General features: G+C 46.3%; 1 protein-coding gene across 1 annotated transcript in view; it reads right to left on the bottom strand.

The window, feature by feature from the left end:
* The window catches only part of ankfn1a (ankyrin repeat and fibronectin type III domain containing 1a), a 338,629-nt gene extending 317,519 nt beyond the window's left edge, over nt 1-21,110 (bottom strand). The window contains exons 1-2 of the mRNA XM_072559008.1: nt 19,259-21,110; nt 2,880-3,145 (exon numbers count right to left, since the gene is read on the bottom strand). The gene's annotated coding sequence lies outside the window, so the exon portion shown is untranslated. The remainder of the gene's footprint in view (nt 1-2,879; nt 3,146-19,258) is intronic.
* Between the last annotated feature and the right edge of the window lie 1,484 nt (nt 21,111-22,594).

Here is a 22,594-nt window from a genome sequence, read left to right as displayed (position 1 = left end):
ATCCCTCACAGAGAAGACTTGTACGCAAAGGTGGCAGGGTGGGGCTGTCCTTTACAAAGCTGGACATGAGCTTAAAAATGTGTTGCTGGAAAAGCGCAGCAGGTCAGGCAGCACCCAAGGAGAAGGAGAATCGACGTTTCGGGCATAAGCCCTTCTTCAGGAAAGCTGGACATGAGCCACACCTACCTATAACTGTGACTGGATGAGGAGTTCCAGAAGTACACTCCAATTAACACCCAGAAGGGTTTATACCAATTTACAAGACTGCACCCTTTTCCAGCGAACCATGGGGAACATGTTACAAGGGAAACCCCAGGTCACCATTTATCTGGATGACGTGCTAATAACAGGGAAGACCAACAACCCTTGGAGAACCTGGACATAGTGCTTAAATGTTTCTCCCAGGCGGGTGTGTGCCTTAAAAGAGACCTACTTGGGCTACAGGACTAACAAGACTGGGTTACACCCATTGGAAGAGAAAGTGAGGGCAATCAAAGGAGCCCTGCTCCCACATCTGTACAGGAGCTAGGTCCTTCCTTGGGTTGGTGAATTATTACAGAAAACTCATATGTAACCTGGCCTCCATCTGGGCACCTTTACACCTGCTGTTAGAAAAGGATCAGCCTTGGAAATGATCACAAAGCCAAGAAGCAGCCTTTAGGGAAATGAAAAAGAAGCAGCTCTCATCATCTAAGGTGTTGGCCTTCTCTGATGGGAAACGAGAGGTGGTGCTGACATGCAAAGCCTCTCTGTACCGGATCGGGGTAGGGTTGGCTCACTGCTGGAGCAGAGTGCCTGATAGCATGTGCTTCCTGGATTCTGGCTGATGCTGAACACAAGCATGTCCAGACAGAGAAGGAAGGTTCAGTGATTACCTTTGGTATGAGGAAGTTCCACCAGTACTTTTACAGATGGAAATTTATATAGTAACAGGTCACAAAACCCTGCTAGGGCTACTGAAGGTGGTGCTACTTATAGCTTCTGATAGAGTTCAGCATTGAGCCCTCATTGTCTGTGTGAACAGTTACAAGTTAGAAAACTATCCAGGAAGCCAAGTGGCAGATACAGCTGCACTGAGCAGCCACTCGCTGGCAGATCCACCAACGGTGGTGGTGCCTCCCCTGGAAGAGTCTGCTCTGGTTTTAAACTTTCTGGACACCCTTCCGGCCACGGCTGACAATATCAGACTGTGGACACAAGGAGATCCTGTCCTCACTAGACTGAAACAGCTGGTGGTGATGGGGAAATCAGACAGGCCATTGCAACCAGGACTGGACCCAGTGAGACCAGATCATTGTAGAGGATGGCGTATTACTGAGGGCAGCAAGAGTCAAGGTTACCACCAATACTAACCTAACTCCACCAGGACCATCCCGAGGTTTCCAAGATGAAGATGCCAGCAAAAAGTTATGCCTGGTGGCCAGGGTTGGATGCTGACATTGCTGTGTAGGTGGGGCAGTTCCCAGAGTGCCAACAAGGGCAAATGTTGCCACCAGTAGCACCCCCGACATTTGTGGGAATGGCCAGGTAAACCCTGGACTTGGTTGTTTGTCAACTATGTCAGTCCTTTCATAGGCCCTACGTTCCTGATCATGTGGATGTCCATTCAAAGTGGCTGCACATGCATAGAGTCTGTTCGGAAATTCAGGGATAATGATTGGGAAGCTACAAACATCATTAAGCAATACACAGCCTCCTGGAACTGTTGGTCACAGACATGCCAGCAGAGAATTCAGCACATAAGGTCAGCTCCACATATATATATATGACACTATGATCCTTTACTATAAATTCTGTGTCCTATGATCCTGCCCCACTAGCTACTTGACAAAGGAGCAGCACGCTGAAAGCTAGTGCTTCCAAATAAACCAGTTGGACTATAACCTGGTGTTGTGGATTTGTAACTTTGTCCACCCCAGTCCAACATACCAGGTTCTCAACTGGGATTGTTAACCTGGGCTAATCAGGAAAGCCTTGGCTCACCAATCAAACCAGGAGATTTAAAAAAGGAAAAGAAATATAACTAGGAGACTTAGAATCTCCTGACTTCAGGGACTGACTCTGAGCTGGCTCTAGGTAACAGTGTGCTGTGCAGTTGTAAATAAAGGGTGACTTGGTTACAGAATACCGGCCTCTGTGCAGTTATTTCAGTGGGAATAGGAGAAGAGTATCAACAGGAGATTTTAAAAAAGGAAAAAATATATAACCAGGAGATTTCAGGGAGCGACTTTGAGCTGGCTGGCCACAGCCAGTGTACTATAAAACTGGTAAGGAAAGGGTGACTTGGTGATAGGGCCCAGCCTCCATACAGTTATTTCAACAGCAAAGCGCAGATGTCCCACCCTCCCCATGATACCGAGGAAGACTTGTTTTTAAAAGAAATCTCCAATGTAGACAGTGAAGTTTCAATGACCTCTATTTAAATGAATCTCCCAGGTATGTCCATAAAAATTGAAATAAATTTGACAATACTTTTCACAATTCATTACAACTTAAGCCTCTATGTAATATTAAACACACTGTATCATTGTATCGTGGGATAGAACAGGCATACTCCCCTGTGTCTGCAAACACAACCCCTGTGTACAGTAAAGAATAACAAGTATATCGCTTCTGTGCTCTTAGAGTATAAATTATATTAATGAAACTGGGCAGTGCCAAAAAGCAGAGAATTGTAACACTCCTGCCATCAGCAGGAAATTAAATTTGAACAAGCTGAAGGTTAGCTGTGTTAGTGTTAACAATGAGAAGTGAAGGGTTACAAACAACATCGTTGCTTCCAAGGTTAAAGGCCAAATCTGAGTGGTCTTGTTCCTAAAGTAGATCTAGTATGGGAGTGAACAGGCTTCACATTGCCAGTAGATTGAACAATAATTTACCATTACGCTGCCTGCCTCAGCTGCAGTTGTGCTCGGAGACCTGATGTTCCTGCCAACGTCACCAGGAGCCTCAATGTTGTGTCAGTTGTGCTTGGGATGGGGGTGATTCCCTTCCAAAGGTTATTCAGGGCCGTCCACGTCCATCAGCCGGAGAGAGGCCTGCAACCAACATGTATCCTCGGAACGCACTTGGATCTGGAACTAATTATCCGTGCTCCACATACTCAGTGCTCAGACTCGCTCCACTTCCTGTAGCTTTGATGTCACTGCAAAAGAAGGAAAGAAAAATGTCATAAATGACACGTGTTGCTTAGAACCTGGAAAATGAAATGACTCAAAAGAGAGAGCCCAGGTTGCTCCTGAGTAGGAAACAATCCATCATCGAATAAGAGGACGACAGTTAGGGGTGTGGGGCATGGCAGACTCTCACAGTAAGTGGTGAGAGGTATATCCGTGTGTTACAGTGAGGGGTGTGGGGCAAATCAGTGTGTTACAGTGATGGGTGTGGGGTAAATCAGTGTGTTACAGTGAGGGGTGTAGGGTAAATCAGTGTGTTACAGTGAGAGGTGTGGGGTATATCACAGTGTTACAGTGAGGGGTGTGGGGTATATCATAGTGTTACAGTGAGGGGTGTGGGGCATATCAGTGTGTTACAGTGAGGGGTATATCAGTGTGTTGCAGTGAGGGGTGTGGGGTCAATCAGTGTGTTACAGTGAGGGGTGTGGGGTATATCAGTGTGTTACAGTGAGGGGAATATCAGTGTATTGAAGTGAGGGGTGTGGGGTAGATCAGTGTGTTACAGTGAGGGGTGTGGGGTATATCAGAGTGTTACAGTGAGGGGTGTAGGGCATATCAGTATGGTACAGTGAGGGGTGTTAGGTATATCAGTGTTCAGTGAGGGGTGTGGGGTACATCAGGGTGTTACAGTGAGGGGTGTGGGGTATATCACAGTGTTACAGTGAGGGGTGTTAGGTATATCAGAGTGTTACAGTGAGGGGTGTGGGGTATATCAGTGTGTTACAGTGAGGGGTGTGGGGTACAGCAGAGTGTTACAGTGAGGGGTGTGGGGTAAATCAGTGTTACAGTGAGGGGTGTGGGGTAAATCAGTGTGTTACAGTGAGGGGTGCGGGGTATATCGGAGTGGTACAGTGAGGGGTGTGGTGTACAGCAGAGCGTTACAGTGAGGATTGTGGGGTAAATCAGAGTGTTACAGTGAGGGGTGTGGGGTACATCAGAGTGTTACAGTGAGGGGTGTGGGGTATACCAGAGTGTTACAGTGAGGGGTGTGGGGTAAATCAGTGTGTTACAGTGAGGGGTGTGGGGTATATCAGTGTGTTACAGTGAGGGGTGTTGGGTATATAAGAGTGTTACAGTGAGGGCTGTAGGGCATATCAGTGTGTTACAGTGAGGCGTGTGGGGTATATCAGAGTGTTACAGTGAGGGGTGTGGGGTATATCAGTGTGTTACAGTGAGGGGTGTGGGGTATATCACAGTGTTACAGTGAGAGGTGTTAGGTATATCACAGTGTTACAGTGAGGGGTGTGGGGTACATCAGAGCATTACAGTGAGGGGTGTGGGGTAAATCAGTGTGTTACAGTGAGGGGTGTGGGGTACATCAGTGTGTTACAGTGAGGTGTGTGGGGCATATCAGTGTGTTACAGTGAGGGGTGTGGGGTATATCAGTGTGTTACAGTGAGGGGTGTGGGGTACATCAGAGTGTTACAGTGAGGGGTGTGGGGTATATCAGTGTGTTACAGTGAGGGGTGTGGGGTACATCAGAGTGTTACAGTGAGGGGTGTGGGGTATATCAGTGTGTTACAGTGAGGGGTGTGGAGTATATCAGTGTGTTACATTGAGGGGTGTGGAGTATATCAGTGTGTTACAGTGAGGGGTGTGGGGTATATCAGTGTGTTACAGTGAGGGGTGTGGAGTATATCAGTGTGTTACAGTGAGCAGTGTGGAGTATATCAGTGTGTTACATTGAGGCGTGTGGGTATATCCAAGTCTCACAATGAGGGGTGTGGGGTTTATCAGAGTGTTACAGAAAAGGGTGTGGGGTATATCAGGGCATTACAGTGAGGGGTGTGGGGTATATCAGAGTGTTACAGTGAGGGGTGTGGGGTACATCAGAGTGTTACAGTGAGGGGTGTGGGGTTAATCAGTGTGTTACAGTGAGGGGTGTGGGGTATATCAGTGTGTTACAGTGAGGGGTGTGGGGTTAATCAGTGTGTTACAGTGAGGGGTGTGGGGTATATCAGTGTGTTACAGTGAGGGGTGTGGGGTTAATCACTGTGTTACAGTGAGGGATGTGGGGCATATCAGTGTGTTACAGTGAGGTGTGTGGGGCATATCAGTGTGTTACAGTCAGGGGTGTGGGGTATATCAGAGTGTAACATTGAGGGGTGTGGGATATAACAGAGTGTAATAGTGAGGGGTGTGGGGTAAATCAGTGTGTTACAGTGAGAGATGTGGGGTACATCAGAGTGTTACAGTGAGGGGTGTGGGGTACATCAGAGTGTTACAGTGAGGGGTGTGGGGTATATCAGAGTGTTACAGTGAGGGGTGTGGGATAAATCAGAGTGGTACAGTGAGGGGTGTGGGGTATATCAGTGTGTTACAGTGAGGGGTGTGGGGTATATCAGTGTGTTACAGTGAGGGTTGTGGGGTATATCAGTGTGTTACAGTGAGGGGTGTGGGATAAATCAGAGTGGTACAGTGAGGGGTGTGGTGTATATCAGTGTGTAACAGTAAGGCGAGTGTGTATATCCAAGTCTCACAGTGAGGAGTGTAGGGTCTATCGGAGTGTTACAGAAAAGGTTGTGGGGTAAATCAGGGCTGTACAGTGAGGGGCGTGGGGTATATCAGAGAGTTACAGTGAGGGGTGTGGGGCATATCAGTGTGTTACAGTGAGGGATATATCATTGCGTTGCAGTGAGGGGTGTGGGGTCAATCAGTGTGTTACAGTGAGGGGTGTCGGGTATATCAGTGTGTTACAGTGAGGGAAATATAAGTGTGTTGCAGTGATGGGTGTGGGGTAAATCAGTGTGTTACAGTGAGGGGTGTGGGGTAAATCAGTGTGTTACAGTGAGGGGTGTAGGGCATATCAGTGTGGTACAGTCGAGGGGTGTTAGGTATATCAGTGTGTTACAGTGAGGGGTGTGGGGTACATTAGAGTGTTACAGTGAGGGGTGTGTGGTATATCAGAGTGTTACAGTGAGGGGTGTGGGGTATATCAGAGTGGTATAGTGACGGGTGTGGGGTATATCAGTGTGTTACAGTGACGGGTGTGGGGTACATCAGAGTGTTACAGTGAGGGGTGTGGGGTATATCAGAGTGGTACAGTGAGGGGTGTGGGGTACAGCAGAGTGTTACAGTGAGGGGTGTGGGGTATATCAGAGCATTACAGTGAGGGGTGTGGGGTATATCAGAGAGTTACAGTGAGGGGTGTGGGGTAAATCAGAGTGTTACAGTGAGGGGTGTGGGGTAAATCAGAGTGTTACAGTGAGGGGTGTGGGGTACATCAGAGTGTTACAGTGAGGGGTGTGGGGTTAATCAGTGTGTTACAGTGAGGGGTGTGGGGTATATCAGTGTGTTACAGTGAGGGGTGTGGGGTTAATCAGTGTGTTACAGTGAGGGGTGTGGGGTATATCAGTGTGTTACAGTGAGGGGTGTGGGGTTAATCACTGTGTTACAGTGAGGGATGTGGGGCATATCAGTGTGTTACAGTGAGGTGTGTGGGGCATATCAGTGTGTTACAGTCAGGGGTGTGGGGTATATCAGTGTGTTACAGTGAGGGGTGTGGGGTACATCAGAGTGTTACAGTGAGGGGTGTGGGGTATATCAGTGTGTTACAGTGAGGGGTGTGGGGTACATCAGAGTGTTACAGTGAGGGGTGTGGGGTATATCAGTGTGTTACAGTGAGGGGTGTGGAGTATATCAGTGTGTTACATTGAGGGGTGTGGAGTATATCAGTGTGTTACAGTGAGGGGTGTGGGGTATATCAGTGTGTTACAGTGAGGGGTGTGGAGTATATCAGTGTGTTACAGTGAGCAGTGTGGAGTATATCAGTGTGTTACATTGAGGCGTGTGGGTATATCCAAGTCTCACAATGAGGGGTGTGGGGTCTATCAGAGTGTTACAGAAAAGGGTGTGGGGTATATCAGGGCATTACAGTGAGGGGTGTGGGGTATATCAGAGTGTTACAGTGAGGGGTGTGGGGTACATCAGAGTGTTACAGTGAGGGGTGTGGGGTATATCAGAGTTTAATAGTGAGGGGTGTGGAGTATATCAGTGTGTTACAGTGAGGGGTGTGGGGTACATCAGTGTGTTACAGTGAGGGGTGTGGGGTATATCAGTGTGTTACAGTGAGGGGTGTGGGGTATATCAGTGTGTTACAGTGAGTGGTGTGGGGTATATCAGAGTGTTACAGTGAGGGGTGTGGGGTATATCAGAGTGTTACAGTGAGGGGTGTGGGGTATATCAGAGTGTTACAGTGAGGGGTGTGGGGTATATCAGTGTGTTACAGTGAGTGGTGTGGGGTACATCAGTGTGTTACAGTGAGCAGTGTGGAGTATATCAGTGTGTTACAGTGAGGGGTGTGGGGTACATCAGTGTGTTACAGTGAGGGTGTGGGGTATATCAGTGTGTTACAGTGAGTGGTGTGGGGTACATCAGTGTGTTACAGTGAGCAGTGTGGAGTATATCAGTGTGTTACATTGAGGGGTGTGGGGTATATCAGTGTGTTACATTGAGGCGTGTGGGGTACATCAGTGTGTTACAGTGAGGGGTGTGGGGTAAATCAGTGTGTTACATTGAGGCGTGTGGGGTATATCAGTGTGTTACATTGAGGCGTGTGGGTATATCAGTGTGTTACAGTGAGGGGTGTGGGGTATATCAGTGTGTTACAGTGAGGGGTGTGGAGTATATCAGTGTGTTACATTGAGGGGTGTGGAGTATATCAGTGTGTTACAGTTAGGGGTGTGGGGTATATCAGTGTGTTACATTGAGGCGTGTGGGGTATATCAGTGTGTTACAGTGAGGGGTGTGGAGTATATCAGTGTGTTACATTGAGGGGTGTGGAGTATATCAGTGTGTTACATTGAGGGGTGTGGAGTATATCAGTGTGTTACAGTGAGGGGTGTGGAGTATATCAGTGTGTTACATTGAGGGGTGTGGAGTATATCAGTGTGTTACATTGAGGGGTGTGGAGTATATCAGTGTGTTACAGTGAGCAGTGTGGAGTATATCAGTGTGTTACATTGAGGGGTGTGGGGTATATCAGTGTGTTACAGTGAGCAGTGTGGAGTATATCAGTGTGTTACATTGAGGGGTGTGGGGTATATCAGTGTGTTACATTGAGGCGTGTGGGGTACATCAGTGTGTTACAGTGAGGGGTGTGGGGTAAATCAGTGTGTTACATTGAGGCGTGTGGGGTATATCAGTGTGTTACATTGAGGCGTGTGGGTATATCAGTGTGTTACAGTGAGGGGTGTGGGGTATATCAGTGTGTTACAGTGAGGGGTGTGGAGTATATCAGTGTGTTACATTGAGGGGTGTGGAGTATATCAGTGTGTTACAGTTAGGGGTGTGGGGTATATCAGTGTGTTACATTGAGGCGTGTGGGGTATATCAGTGTGTTACAGTGAGGGGTGTGGAGTATATCAGTGTGTTACATTGAGGGGTGTGGAGTATATCAGTGTGTTACATTGAGGGGTGTGGAGTATATCAGTGTGTTACAGTGAGGGGTGTGGAGTATATCAGTGTGTTACATTGAGGGGTGTGGGGTATATCAGTGTGTTACAGTGAGCAGTGTGGAGTATATCAGTGTGTTACAGTGAGGGGTGTGGGGTATATCAGTGTGTTACAGTGAGCAGTGTGGAGTATATCAGTGTGTTACAGTGAGCAGTGTGGAGTATATCAGTGTGTTACAGTGAGGGGTGTGGGGTATATCAGTGTGTTACATTGAGGCGTGTGGGTATATCCAAGTCTCACAATGAGGAGTGTGGGGTTTATCAGAGTGTTACAGAAAAGGGTGTGGGGTATATCAGGGCATTACAGTGAGGGGTGTGGGGTATATCAGAGTGTTACAGTGAGGGGTGTGGGGTACATCAGAGTGTTACAGTGAGGGGTGTGGGGTAAATCAGTGTGTTACAATGAGGGGCGTGGGGTATATCAGTGTGTTACAGTGAGGGGTGTGGGGTATATCGGAGTGGTACAGTGAGGTCTGTGGGGCATATCAGTGTGTTACAGTGAGGCGTGTGGGGTAAATCAGTGTGTTACAGTGAGGGGAGAGGGGTAAATCAGTGTGTTACAGTGAGGGGTGTGGGGTAAATCAGTGTGTTACAGTGAGGGGTGTGGGGTATGTCAGTGTGTTACAGTGAGGGGTGTGGGGTAAATCAGTGTGTTACAGTGAGGGGTGTGGGGTACATCAGAGTGTTACAGTGAGGGGTGTGGGGTAAATCAGTGTGTTACAGTGAGGGGTGTGGGGTAAATCAGTGTGTTACAGTGAGGGGTGTGGGGTAAATCAGTGTGTTACAGTGAGGGGTGTGGGGTAAATCAGTGTGTTACAGTGAGGGGTGTGGGGTATATCAGAGTGTTACAGTGAGGGGTGTGGGGTAAATCAGTGTGTTACAGTGAGAGGTGTGGGGTATATCAGAGTGTTACAGTGAGGGGTGTGGGGTATATCAGTGTGTTACAGTGAGGGCTGTGGGGTAAATCAGAGTGTTACAGTGAGGGGTGTGGGGTATATCAGTGTGTTACAGTGAGGGGTGTGCGGTACATCAGAGTGTTACAGTGAGGGGTGTGGGGTACATCAGAGCATTACAGTGAGGGGTGTGGGGTATATCAGAGAGTTACAGTGAGGGGTGTGGGGTAAATCAGTGTGTTACAGTGAGGGGTGTGGGGTATATCAGTGTGTTACAGTGAGGGGTTTGGGGTATATCAGTGTGTTACAGTGAGGTGTGTGGGGTATATCAGTGTGTTACAGTGAGTGGTGTGGGGTATATCAGAGAGTTACAATGAGGGGTTTGGGGTATATCAGTGTGTTACAGTGAGGGGTGTTGGGTATATAAGAGTGTTACAGTGAGGGCTGTGGGGCATATCAGAGTGTTACAGTGAGGCATGTGGGGTATATCAGAGCATTACAGTGAGGGGTGTGGGGTATATCAGAGAGTTACAGTGAGGGGTTTGGGGTATATCAGTGTGTTGCAGTGAGGGGTTTGGGGTATATCAGTGTGTTGCAGTGAGGTGTGTGGGGCATATCAGTGTGTTACAGTGAGGGGTTTGGGGTATATCAGTGTGTTGCAGTGAGGTGTGTGGGGCATATCAGTGTGTTACAGTGAGTGGTGTGGAGTATATCAGTGTGTTCCAGTGAGGGTTGTGGGGTATATCAGAGTGTTACAGTGAGGGGTGGGGTCTATATCCGTTTATTACAGTGAGGGGTGTGTGATATATCAGTGTTAAAGTGAGGGGTGTGGAGTATTTCAGTGTGTTACAGTGAGGGATGTAGGATATATCAGAGTGTTACAGGGAGGGGTATGAGGTATATCAGGGTGTTCCAGTGAGGGGTGTGGGGTATTTCGGAGTGTTCCAGTGAGGGGTGTTGTGTATATTAGGGTGTTACGGTGGGGGGCTGTGGGGCAATTCAAAGTGTTGCAGTGAGGGGTGTGGGATGTATCAGAGTGTTACAGTGAGGGGTATGGGGTATCTCAGAGTGTCACAGTGAGGGGTGTGGTCTATATCAGTGTATTTCAGTGAGGGGTGTGGGGTATATCAGAGTGTCACAATGAGGGCTGTTGGGTATATCAGTGTGTTACAGTGAGGGGTGTGGGGTATATCAGAGTGTTGCAGTGAGGGATGTAGATATATCAGAGTGTTACAGGGAGGGGTATGAGGTCTATCAGAGTGTTACAGTGAGGGATGTGGGATACATCAGTGTGTTACAGTGAGGGTTTGGGGTATATCAGAGTGTTGCAGTGAGGGGTGTGGGGTATATCAGAGTGTTGCAGTGAGGGATGTAGATATATCAGAGTGTTACAGGGAGGGGTATGAGGTCTATCAGAGTGTTACGGTGAGGGATGTGGGATACATCAGTGTGTTACAGTGAGGGTTTGGAGTATATCAGAGTGTTGCAGTGAGGGGTGTGGAGTGTATCAGTGTGTAGCGGTGAGGTGTGTGGGATATATCAGAGTGTCACAGTGAGGGGTGTGGGGTATATCAGTGTGTTACAGTGAGGGGTGTGGAGTATATCAGTGTGTTACATTGAGGGGTGTGGAGTATATCAGTGTGTTACAGTGAGGGGTGTGGGGTATATCAGTGTGTTACAGTGAGGGGTGTGGAGTATATCAGTGTGTTACAGTGAGCAGTGTGGAGTATATCAGTGTGTTACATTGAGGCGTGTGGGTATATCCAAGTCTCACAATGAGGGGTGTGGGGTCTATCAGAGTGTTACAGAAAAGGGTGTGGGGTATATCAGGGCATTACAGTGAGGGGTGTGGGGTATATCAGAGTGTTACAGTGAGGGGTGTGGGGTACATCAGAGTGTTACAGTGAGGGGTGTGGGGTATATCAGAGTTTAATAGTGAGGGGTGTGGAGTATATCAGTGTGTTACAGTGAGGGGTGTGGGGTACATCAGTGTGTTACAGTGAGGGGTGTGGGGTATATCAGTGTGTTACAGTGAGGGGTGTGGGGTATATCAGTGTGTTACAGTGAGTGGTGTGGGGTATATCAGAGTGTTACAGTGAGGGGTGTGGGGTATATCAGAGTGTTACAGTGAGGGGTGTGGGGTATATCAGAGTGTTACAGTGAGGGGTGTGGGGTATATCAGTGTGTTACAGTGAGTGGTGTGGGGTACATCAGTGTGTTACAGTGAGCAGTGTGGAGTATATCAGTGTGTTACAGTGAGGGGTGTGGGGTACATCAGTGTGTTACAGTGAGGGGTGTGGGGTATATCAGTGTGTTACAGTGAGTGGTGTGGGGTACATCAGTGTGTTACAGTGAGCAGTGTGGAGTATATCAGTGTGTTACATTGAGGGGTGTGGGGTATATCAGTGTGTTACATTGAGGCGTGTGGGGTACATCAGTGTGTTACAGTGAGGGGTGTGGGGTAAATCAGTGTGTTACATTGAGGCGTGTGGGGTATATCAGTGTGTTACATTGAGGCGTGTGGGTATATCAGTGTGTTACAGTGAGGGGTGTGGGGTATATCAGTGTGTTACAGTGAGGGGTGTGGAGTATATCAGTGTGTTACATTGAGGGGTGTGGAGTATATCAGTGTGTTACAGTTAGGGGTGTGGGGTATATCAGTGTGTTACATTGAGGCGTGTGGGGTATATCAGTGTGTTACAGTGAGGGGTGTGGAGTATATCAGTGTGTTACATTGAGGGGTGTGGAGTATATCAGTGTGTTACATTGAGGGGTGTGGAGTATATCAGTGTGTTACAGTGAGGGGTGTGGAGTATATCAGTGTGTTACATTGAGGGGTGTGGAGTATATCAGTGTGTTACATTGAGGGGTGTGGAGTATATCAGTGTGTTACAGTGAGCAGTGTGGAGTATATCAGTGTGTTACATTGAGGGGTGTGGGGTATATCAGTGTGTTACAGTGAGCAGTGTGGAGTATATCAGTGTGTTACATTGAGGGGTGTGGGGTATATCAGTGTGTTACATTGAGGCGTGTGGGGTACATCAGTGTGTTACAGTGAGGGGTGTGGGGTAAATCAGTGTGTTACATTGAGGCGTGTGGGGTATATCAGTGTGTTACATTGAGGCGTGTGGGTATATCAGTGTGTTACAGTGAGGGGTGTGGGGTATATCAGTGTGTTACAGTGAGGGGTGTGGAGTATATCAGTGTGTTACATTGAGGGGTGTGGAGTATATCAGTGTGTTACAGTTAGGGGTGTGGGGTATATCAGTGTGTTACATTGAGGCGTGTGGGGTATATCAGTGTGTTACAGTGAGGGGTGTGGAGTATATCAGTGTGTTACATTGAGGGGTGTGGAGTATATCAGTGTGTTACATTGAGGGGTGTGGAGTATATCAGTGTGTTACAGTGAGGGGTGTGGAGTATATCAGTGTGTTACATTGAGGGGTGTGGAGTATATCAGTGTGTTACATTGAGGGGTGTGGAGTATATCAGTGTGTTACAGTGAGCAGTGTGGAGTATATCAGTGTGTTACATTGAGGGGTGTGGGGTATATCAGTGTGTTACAGTGAGCAGTGTGGAGTATATCAGTGTGTTACAGTGAGGGGTGTGGGGTATATCAGTGTGTTACAGTGAGCAGTGTGGAGTATATCAGTGTGTTACAGTGAGCAGTGTGGAGTATATCAGTGTGTTACAGTGAGGGGTGTGGGGTATATCAGTGTGTTACATTGAGGCGTGTGGGTATATCCAAGTCTCACAATGAGGAGTGTGGGGTTTATCAGAGTGTTACAGAAAAGGGTGTGGGGTATATCAGGGCATTACAGTGAGGGGTGTGGGGTATATCAGAGTGTTACAGTGAGGGGTGTGGGGTACATCAGAGTGTTACAGTGAGGGGTGTGGGGTAAATCAGTGTGTTACAATGAGGGGCGTGGGGTATATCAGTGTGTTACAGTGAGGGGTGTGGGGTATATCGGAGTGGTACAGTGAGGTCTGTGGGGCATATCAGTGTGTTACAGTGAGGCGTGTGGGGTATATGAAAGTGTTACAGTGAGGGGAGAGGGGTAAATCAGTGTGTTACAGTGAGGGGTGTGGGGTAAATCAGTGTGTTACAGTGAGGGGTGTGGGGTATGTCAGTGTGTTACAGTGAGGGGTGTGGGGTAAATCAGTGTGTTACAGTGAGGGGTGTGGGGTACATCAGAGTGTTACAGTGAGGGGTGTGGGGTAAATCAGTGTGTTACAGTGAGGGGTGTGGGGTAAATCAGTGTGTTACAGTGAGGGGTGTGGGGTAAATCAGTGTGTTACAGTGAGGGGTGTGGGGTAAATCAGTGTGTTACAGTGAGGGGTGTGGGGTATATCAGAGTGTTACAGTGAGGGGTGAGGGGTGTGGGGTAAATCAGTGTGTTACAGTGAGAGGTGTGGGGTATATCAGAGTGTTACAGTGAGGGGTGTGGGGTATATCAGTGTGTTACAGTGAGGGCTGTGGGGTAAATCAGAGTGTTACAGTGAGGGGTGTGGGGTATATCAGTGTGTTACAGTGAGGGGTGTGCGGTACATCAGAGTGTTACAGTGAGGGGTGTGGGGTACATCAGAGCATTACAGTGAGGGGTGTGGGGTATATCAGAGAGTTACAGTGAGGGGTGTGGGGTAAATCAGTGTGTTACAGTGAGGGGTGTGGGGTATATCAGTGTGTTACAGTGAGGGGTTTGGGGTATATCAGTGTGTTACAGTGAGGTGTGTGGGGTATATCAGTGTGTTACAGTGAGTGGTGTGGGGTATATCAGAGAGTTACAATGAGGGGTTTGGGGTATATCAGTGTGTTACAGTGAGGGGTGTTGGGTATATAAGAGTGTTACAGTGAGGGCTGTGGGGCATATCAGAGTGTTACAGTGAGGCATGTGGGGTATATCAGAGCATTACAGTGAGGGGTGTGGGGTATATCAGAGAGTTACAGTGAGGGGTTTGGGGTATATCAGTGTGTTGCAGTGAGGGGTTTGGGGTATATCAGTGTGTTGCAGTGAGGTGTGTGGGGCATATCAGTGTGTTACAGTGAGGGGTTTGGGGTATATCAGTGTGTTGCAGTGAGGTGTGTGGGGCATATCAGTGTGTTACAGTGAGTGGTGTGGAGTATATCAGTGTGTTCCAGTGAGGGTTGTGGGGTATATCAGAGTGTTACAGTGAGGGGTGGGGTCTATATCCGTTTATTACAGTGAGGGGTGTGTGATATATCAGTGTTAAAGTGAGGGGTGTGGAGTATTTCAGTGTGTTACAGTGAGGGATGTAGGATATATCAGAGTGTTACAGGGAGGGGTATGAGGTATATCAGGGTGTTCCAGTGAGGGGTGTGGGGTATTTCGGAGTGTTCCAGTGAGGGGTGTTGTGTATATTAGGGTGTTACGGTGGGGGGCTGTGGGGCAATTCAAAGTGTTGCAGTGAGGGGTGTGGGATGTATCAGAGTGTTACAGTGAGGGGTATGGGGTATCTCAGAGTGTCACAGTGAGGGGTGTGGTCTATATCAGTGTATTTCAGTGAGGGGTGTGGGGTATATCAGAGTGTCACAATGAGGGCTGTTGGGTATATCAGTGTGTTACAGTGAGGGGTGTGGGGTATATCAGAGTGTTGCAGTGAGGGATGTAGATATATCAGAGTGTTACAGGGAGGGGTATGAGGTCTATCAGAGTGTTACAGTGAGGGATGTGGGATACATCAGTGTGTTACAGTGAGGGTTTGGGGTATATCAGAGTGTTGCAGTGAGGGGTGTGGGGTATATCAGAGTGTTGCAGTGAGGGATGTAGATATATCAGAGTGTTACAGGGAGGGGTATGAGGTCTATCAGAGTGTTACGGTGAGGGATGTGGGATACATCAGTGTGTTACAGTGAGGGTTTGGAGTATATCAGAGTGTTGCAGTGAGGGGTGTGGAGTGTATCAGTGTGTAGCGGTGAGGTGTGTGGGATATATCAGAGTGTCACAGTGAGGGGCGTGAGGTCTATCAGAGTGTTACAGTGAGGGGTGTGGGGTACATCAGAGTCTCACAATGAGGGGTGTGGGGTATATCCAAGTCTCACAGTGAGGGGTGTGGGGTATATCAGAGTGTTACAGTGAGGGGTGTGGGATAAAACAGTCTGTTTCAGTGAGGGTTGTGGGGTATATCAGAGTGTTACAGTGAGGGGTGTGGGGTATATTGGGGCATTCCAGTGTGGTGTGTGGGGTATATCAGGGCATTCCAGTGTGGTGTGTGGGGTATATCCGAGTCTCACAGTGAGCGGTGTGAGGTAATACAATCATACAGCATAAAAACTGGCCCATTGACACCGCACGTGTACACTGACCAACACAGTACAAAGTTAAAAATCATACAACACCAGGTTATAATCCAAAAGGTTTATTTGGAAGTACAAGCTTCCGGAACACTGCTCCATCATCCGGGAGCTCGTGGGACAGGATCATAAGACACAGTATTTATAGTAAAAGATCAAAGTGTCATACAACTGAAGCGACATATAGATTGCTTTTAAGTCTTTAATCACTTAGAATGGGGTTACAGGTTTTGAATCGTTAATATGTAAATCCCAGAACTTCTTTCAAGTCACATTCTCGAGATTACTTAAGGTTTTATAAAGAAAGTTGACATCTCAACTCAGACAATGCAATAGAAGTGCGAGGTTAGAGTCTGTCTGTTTTCCAACTGTGAGTCAGATTGGTTCTATTTCCAAAGTTGGAATTTATAAAATGTCACATGGACTGACTTCCTACAGATTGTGTGCTTTTTGAACAAAATAGAATGTATCTGCAAAAATAAAGCTGCAGCATTTTGAAAGCTGGTGCTTCCAAATAAACCTGTTGGACTAATAACATGGTGGTGTGTGATTTTTAACTTTGTCCACCCCAGTCCAGTACCAGCTCTTCCACATCACAACCAGGAACAAACTGCACTAATCCCATTTCCTTGCTCTCTGTCCATAGCCTACTCCACCCTGGCATTTCAAATGCTTTCCAAGAAGCTTCTTAAACGTTGAGAGAGTACCTGCCTCCCGCACCCTCTCAGGCAGCACCTTCCATATTTCTACCATTCTCAGGCTTCAAAGGTTTTTGCTCAGATCACTCCTCACCTTGAACCTGTGCCCTCTGGTCGTGTACATGCCATCTGAAATGATTCTCATGATCTTCCCTGTTGGTGCCTCTCATAATTTTGGAAACCTCAATCAGATTCACCCCTCTGTCTTCTCTGCTCTAGGGAAAGCAGAGTCTCATCTCAGTCTCTATCCAGTCTCCCCTGATAACTGAGACTTTCCATCCCAAGCAATATCCTGATGAATCTCCTGTGTGTTGTCTCCAGTGCAATCATATCCTTCTGATAGTGTGGTGTCCAGAACTGCATTCAGTGTTCCATCTATGGCCATTTATAAAGTTACAACAAGATTTCCTTGCTCCTATTATTAATACCTCAGCTAATGAAGGCAAGCATTTTGTATTCCTTTTTCATCACCCTAACTGTGCTGACACCTTCAGGGATCTATGGATTTGTACATCAAGTTCCTTTGTTTTGCAGTACTCCCTAGGGACCTACATTCATTGTGCAAATCCTTCCCTTATTAGACCTTCCAAAATGCATCACCTCACACTTATCAGGATTAACTTCAATCTGCCATTGCTATTTCCAATTTATGAGTTGATTAATATCAGGCTGTAGCATGAGACCATCCTTCTCAATATCAATTTTAGTGTCATCTGCAAATTTACTAATTAAACTGTCTACATTCATATCCAAGGCGTTGGCATAAATAACAAACAGCAAGGTCACAGAAGCGCATCACAGGAGGCTCCCAAGCACTGAGGATGTCACCTAGACAGGGGACGAAACGTCTGCAACACAAATTCCCAGCTCGGCGAACAGAACCATAACAGCAAAGTATCGTCACTAGTCCCTGTGATCCTCCACTGGTTACATCTTCCAATCAAAGAAACAACCCTCTACACCTTCTGCCTCCTTTTTGTTACCCAATTTTGGCAACTTGCATTGGATCCTGTGGGCCCTTACCTTTTGGACCAGCGTTCCTTATCAAAAGGCCTTACTGAAGTCTATATAAACCACCTCAGTTGCACTACCTTCATCATTATACAACTTTTCAAAAATCTTAATTAAATAGTCAGACACGATCTCCTCTATCAAATCCACGCTGACTTTTCCTGATCAATCCATGCCTTTCCAAATATTGATTAATCCCGTCCTTCAGAATTTTTTCCAATATTTTCCCTGCCACTGACCTCAGACTAACTGCTCTGTAATTACTTGGCCTATCCCTACTGCCCTTCTTTGAAAAAAGAGACACATGAGCTATTCTTTATATCGTAATGATATTGCCACCAGGGCCCTGAGTAATCTCTTCACTTGCCTCTCATACATCTCATCAGGCACTGGTGATTAATGCACCTGTTTGCTCGCTACAACATCTAATAAACCTCCTTATTAATCATAATGTGTTTGAGAATCTCACCATCCCAAATGAAATCCCTGGCTACAATGTTTTTCATGTGAATACAGATGAGAAAAATTCATTTAAGACCTCACCCACATCCTCTGGCTCCATGCACAGGTTGCCCCTTTGGTCTCTAAAACATCCCACTCTTACCCTGGTAATCCTCTTACAAATCTTCTCCAAAACCTCAAATCCTCTTACTCTTAATACACTTATAAAATGCATTGGGGGTTTCCTTAATAAAATCTGCCAAAAATATTTTGTGACTCCTCTCGACACTCCTAATTTCTTTATAAGCAACCCTCTACACTCTCATGTTTTCAAGGGCCTCCCCACTTTTAATGCACTGTACCAGACATATGCTTCCTTCTTTTTCTTTATCATATTCTTGATGTCCTTGACATCCAGGGTTGCCTGGACTTTCTAGCCTCATCTTTCAGTTTTGGAGGAACATGCTGGCCCTTAATTCTCACTTTACTACTTTTCAAAGACACCAAATGTAGACTTACCTGGAAGTAGCTGCTCCCAGCGTTTGTCTGCCAGATCCTGTCTGATCATGTTGAAATCGGCCTTCCTTCAGTTTAGACACTTAACTTCTGCACTATCCTTATTCCTTTGCAGGATGACTTTAAATCTTAGAGTTATGGTTACTGTAGTATTTGTAACGAAGTCAGACAGGTGTATGTCACACAATATGAGTTCCCAATTGGGGCTGTTAACCTGGTCTAATCAGTGAGCCATGACTAACAGATAAAAACAGGAGTGTCAGAGGTTCTGTTCACTCTGAGAGCTGGCTCTGAGGGAGCTGGATCAGTGTCAAGGACTCTCTGTGTGTAAGTAAAGGGGGACTTGGTGATGGGATACTGGCCTCTGTGGAGTTATTTCAGTTACTGTGTCCATAATGTTCACAAAGTGACACTTCAACCACTTGACCTGATTAAACGTAGCACTGTCTCATTTCTAGTGAGTTAAAAATCACACCTGCTATATTTCAACAGGTTTATCTGAAAGTACAAGCTTTCAGAGCACTACTCCTTCATGAAGTAGCTAATAGGGCAGGATACATAGCACACAGAATTTATAAGTAAAATATCAAAGTGTCATCACTGATGCGATGTATTTGACAAACCTAGATTGTTAAGTTTGTAATCGCTTCGATTGATTAATATCTCAATCCCAGAATTTATTTCAAGTCACAACCCTGAGATAACTGAAGGTTTTGTCAGTATACAGAGGAACCTCGATTACCCGGCATTTGATTACCTGATATCCGATTATCCAGCAAGATCGCAGGGTCCCGATGCTTGGTTAAACTATGTTATCTGGCATTCGATAATCTGGAATTCGATTAACTAAACAAAATACTCCATGCCTGCGTCCTTCGGATAATCAAGGTTCCTCTGTATTAGAAAAGGTAACATCTCAGCTCAGACAATGCATTAAAGGTGTGAGGTTAGAGTCTGTCTGTATTCCGACCTGGAGTCAGACTGCTTTTATTTCCAAAGTAGGAAATTATAACATGTCAGATTGACTGACTGTCTACAAATTGTGTGCTTTTTGAACAAAGTAGAATGCATCTGCAAATACAAATCTGCAAATGCAAATTCACCCCACAGTCCTACATGCACGTGTGTATATTTGTGTGTGCAAGAGGGACAGAAAGAGAGGGAAAGTGTGTGTGTGTGTGCATGCTTGAGACAGTGTGCACAAGTGTGACAAAATATATGCCTGTGAGAAGGTGTGATCATGAGTGTGTGTGTGTGTGTGAGAGAGAGAGCATGTGTATGAGAGAGGGTCCGTGTGAGTGTGTGCATATGGTTATGTGTCACAGTGTATGTGTCTGCACGTGTGCTTGTGTGCATGTGAGAGTGTATAGTGCGGTGGGTCACCTATAGTGTGACATGAACCCAAGATCCAAGTTGAGGCTGTCAAGGAGGCTGTGAGTGGGGCAGGTAAGGGACACAGATAACAGGAGGGCAGCAGTGTCAGTCTCTGCAATTGTCCAATAAGTTTGAGGTTTTCGCAGCAGAGCTTCAGGAAGGCTGAATCATAGAGTCATAGAGACTTACAGCACGGAAACAGACCCTTCAGTCCAACCCATCCATGCTGACCAGGTATCCCAACCCAATCTAGTCCAACCTGCCAGTACCCAGCCCATATCCCTCCAAACCCTTCCTATTCATATACTCATCCAGATGCCTTTTAAGTGTTGCAATTGTACTAACCTCCACCACTTCCTCTGGAAGCTCATTCCATGGGCAAAATTAACATGGCACCCTGGTATAGGAAGCAAATCAGGCAGAGGGAACAAAATGAAATGTTGTGATGGTAAGGGATAGGATAATGAGGAGGATTAACACTATTCTTGGGGCAATGATGAGTCTAAAAAGTGATCCGGGTACATTAAACTCAAACCCAAACAAGATTCACACTTTGCATTGATCAGTGAATTAAGGTACAATCACCAGATGGCAGCAAAGCATCACTTTAGACAGATTATAGCCAGCACTAATCCGTTTCAGAGGGTGATTAAGACATGCCACGTTAATGTGGGGCTGGAATCATGTATCTGGGTAAAGACAGCAGACTTCCTTCCCTGAAGGACATTATTGAATCAGATAGATTTCTACAAAAATTCAATGACAGTTACCAAAGTTACTATTACTGAAACTAACTTTATATTGAAGTGAATTTATATTTAACCAGTGGTTAGGATTTGATCCTATGTCCCCAGGATATTAATCTAAGTTTCTGGATTACTTACCCATTCACATTTCTATTGCTACTGCAGTAGATTGCCTTTATACCACCAGCTCTCGATTACTGCAGCATTGGAATAAATAGATCATTCTAAGGTTGGCAGATTTCTACAAGGGTCAGTGCTTGGGCCTGGGTATTCACAATCTATGTCAATGATTTGGATTCAGGAACCAGCTATAATGTTTCCAAATTTACTGGTGACACAGAAGTGAGTGAGAATCTAAAATGTTAGGAGGATGCAAGGAGGTGTGAAGTGGGTCAGAGAGGCTGGGTGAGTGAGTGAGTGCTGAAAATGTGTTGCTGGAAAAGTGCAGCAGGTTAGGCAGCATCCAAGGAGCAGAAGAATCGACGTTTCGGGCATAAGCCCTTCTTCAGGAATCCCGATTCTCCTGCTCCTTGGATGCTGCCTGACCTGCTGCGCTTTTCCAGCAACACATTTTCAGCTCTGATCTCCAGCATCTGCAGTCCTCACTTTCTCCTGAGTGAGTGAGTAGCGAGCAACAATGGGCAGGTGCAATTTAGGAAGATGAGCAGATCTGAGCACAGGTGTAAAGGTGTCTTGCTGCATTTGTACAGCCTTGCTGTGTCCTCATCTGGAGGACTGTGTTTAGTTCAGGTCTCTTTATCCAAAGAAGGAAACATTTGCCATAGAGGGAGTGCAAAAGAAATTCACTGGATTAATCTTTGGGATGGCAGGATTTATGAGGAGAGGTTGAGGAAACTGAGTTATTATTCTCTATAGTTTCAAAGAATGAGAAGTGAACTCACTCTAACTGACAAAATTGTTCTAAGACATGATAAGGTGGATTTAGAGATGATGATTCCCCTGGGTGGTGATAGAACATAGAACATTAAAGCACAGTACAGGCCCTTCAGCCCTCAATGTTGCACCGACCTGAATCAGGAATAAATCTGAAGCCCATCCAACCTGCACTATTCCATTTTCATCCAATAACCATTTAAATTACCTCAAAGTTGGCAAATCTTCTACTGCTGCAGGCAGTGCGTTCCACACCCCTACTACTCTCTGAGTAAAGAAACTACCTCTGACATCTGTCCTATATCTATCACCCCTCATTTTAAAGCTATGTCCCCTCGTGCTCGCCATCACTATCTGAAGAAAAAGGCTCTCACTGTCCACCCTATCTAACCCTCTGATTATCTAGTATGTCTCAATTAAGTCATCTCTCAACCTTCTCTCTAACAAAACATCCTCAAGTCCCTCAGCCTTTCCTCATAAGACCTTCCCTCCACACCAGGCAACATCCTAGTAAATCTCCTCTTAAACCTTTCCAAAGCTTCCACATCCTACCTATAATGCAGTGACTAGAACTGTATGCAATACGCCAGATACAACCGTACCAGAGTTTTATACAGCTGCAATATGACCTCATGGCTCTGAAACTCAATCCCTCTACCAAGAAAAGCTAACACACCATATGCCTTCTTAACAACCCTATCAATCTGGGTGGCAACTTTCAAGGATCTATGCACATGGACACCGAGATCTCGTGCTCATCTACGCTTCCAAGAATCTTACTATTAGCCCAGTTCTCTTTATTCCTGTTGCTCCTTGCAAAGTGAATCACCTCACACTTATCCACATTAAACTCCATTTGCCACCTCTCAGTCCAGTTCTGCAGCTTATCTATGTCTCTCTGTAACCTGCAACATCCTTTAGCACTATCTAAAACTCTATCGACCTTCGTGTCATCGGCAAGTTTATTAACCCATCCTTCTATGTCCTCATCCAGGTCATTTATAAATATGACAAACAGCAGAGGCCCCAAAACAGATCCTTGTGGTACACCACTAGTAACTGAACTCCAGGGTGAACAT

The sequence above is a fragment of the Chiloscyllium punctatum genome, chromosome 39, assembly GCF_047496795.1.
Source record: "Chiloscyllium punctatum isolate Juve2018m chromosome 39, sChiPun1.3, whole genome shotgun sequence".
NCBI classification, from domain to species: Eukaryota; Metazoa; Chordata; class Chondrichthyes; order Orectolobiformes; family Hemiscylliidae; genus Chiloscyllium; species Chiloscyllium punctatum.
Note: the sequence above shows the minus strand (reverse complement) of the source record. Positions and strands in the feature narration are given on the sequence as shown.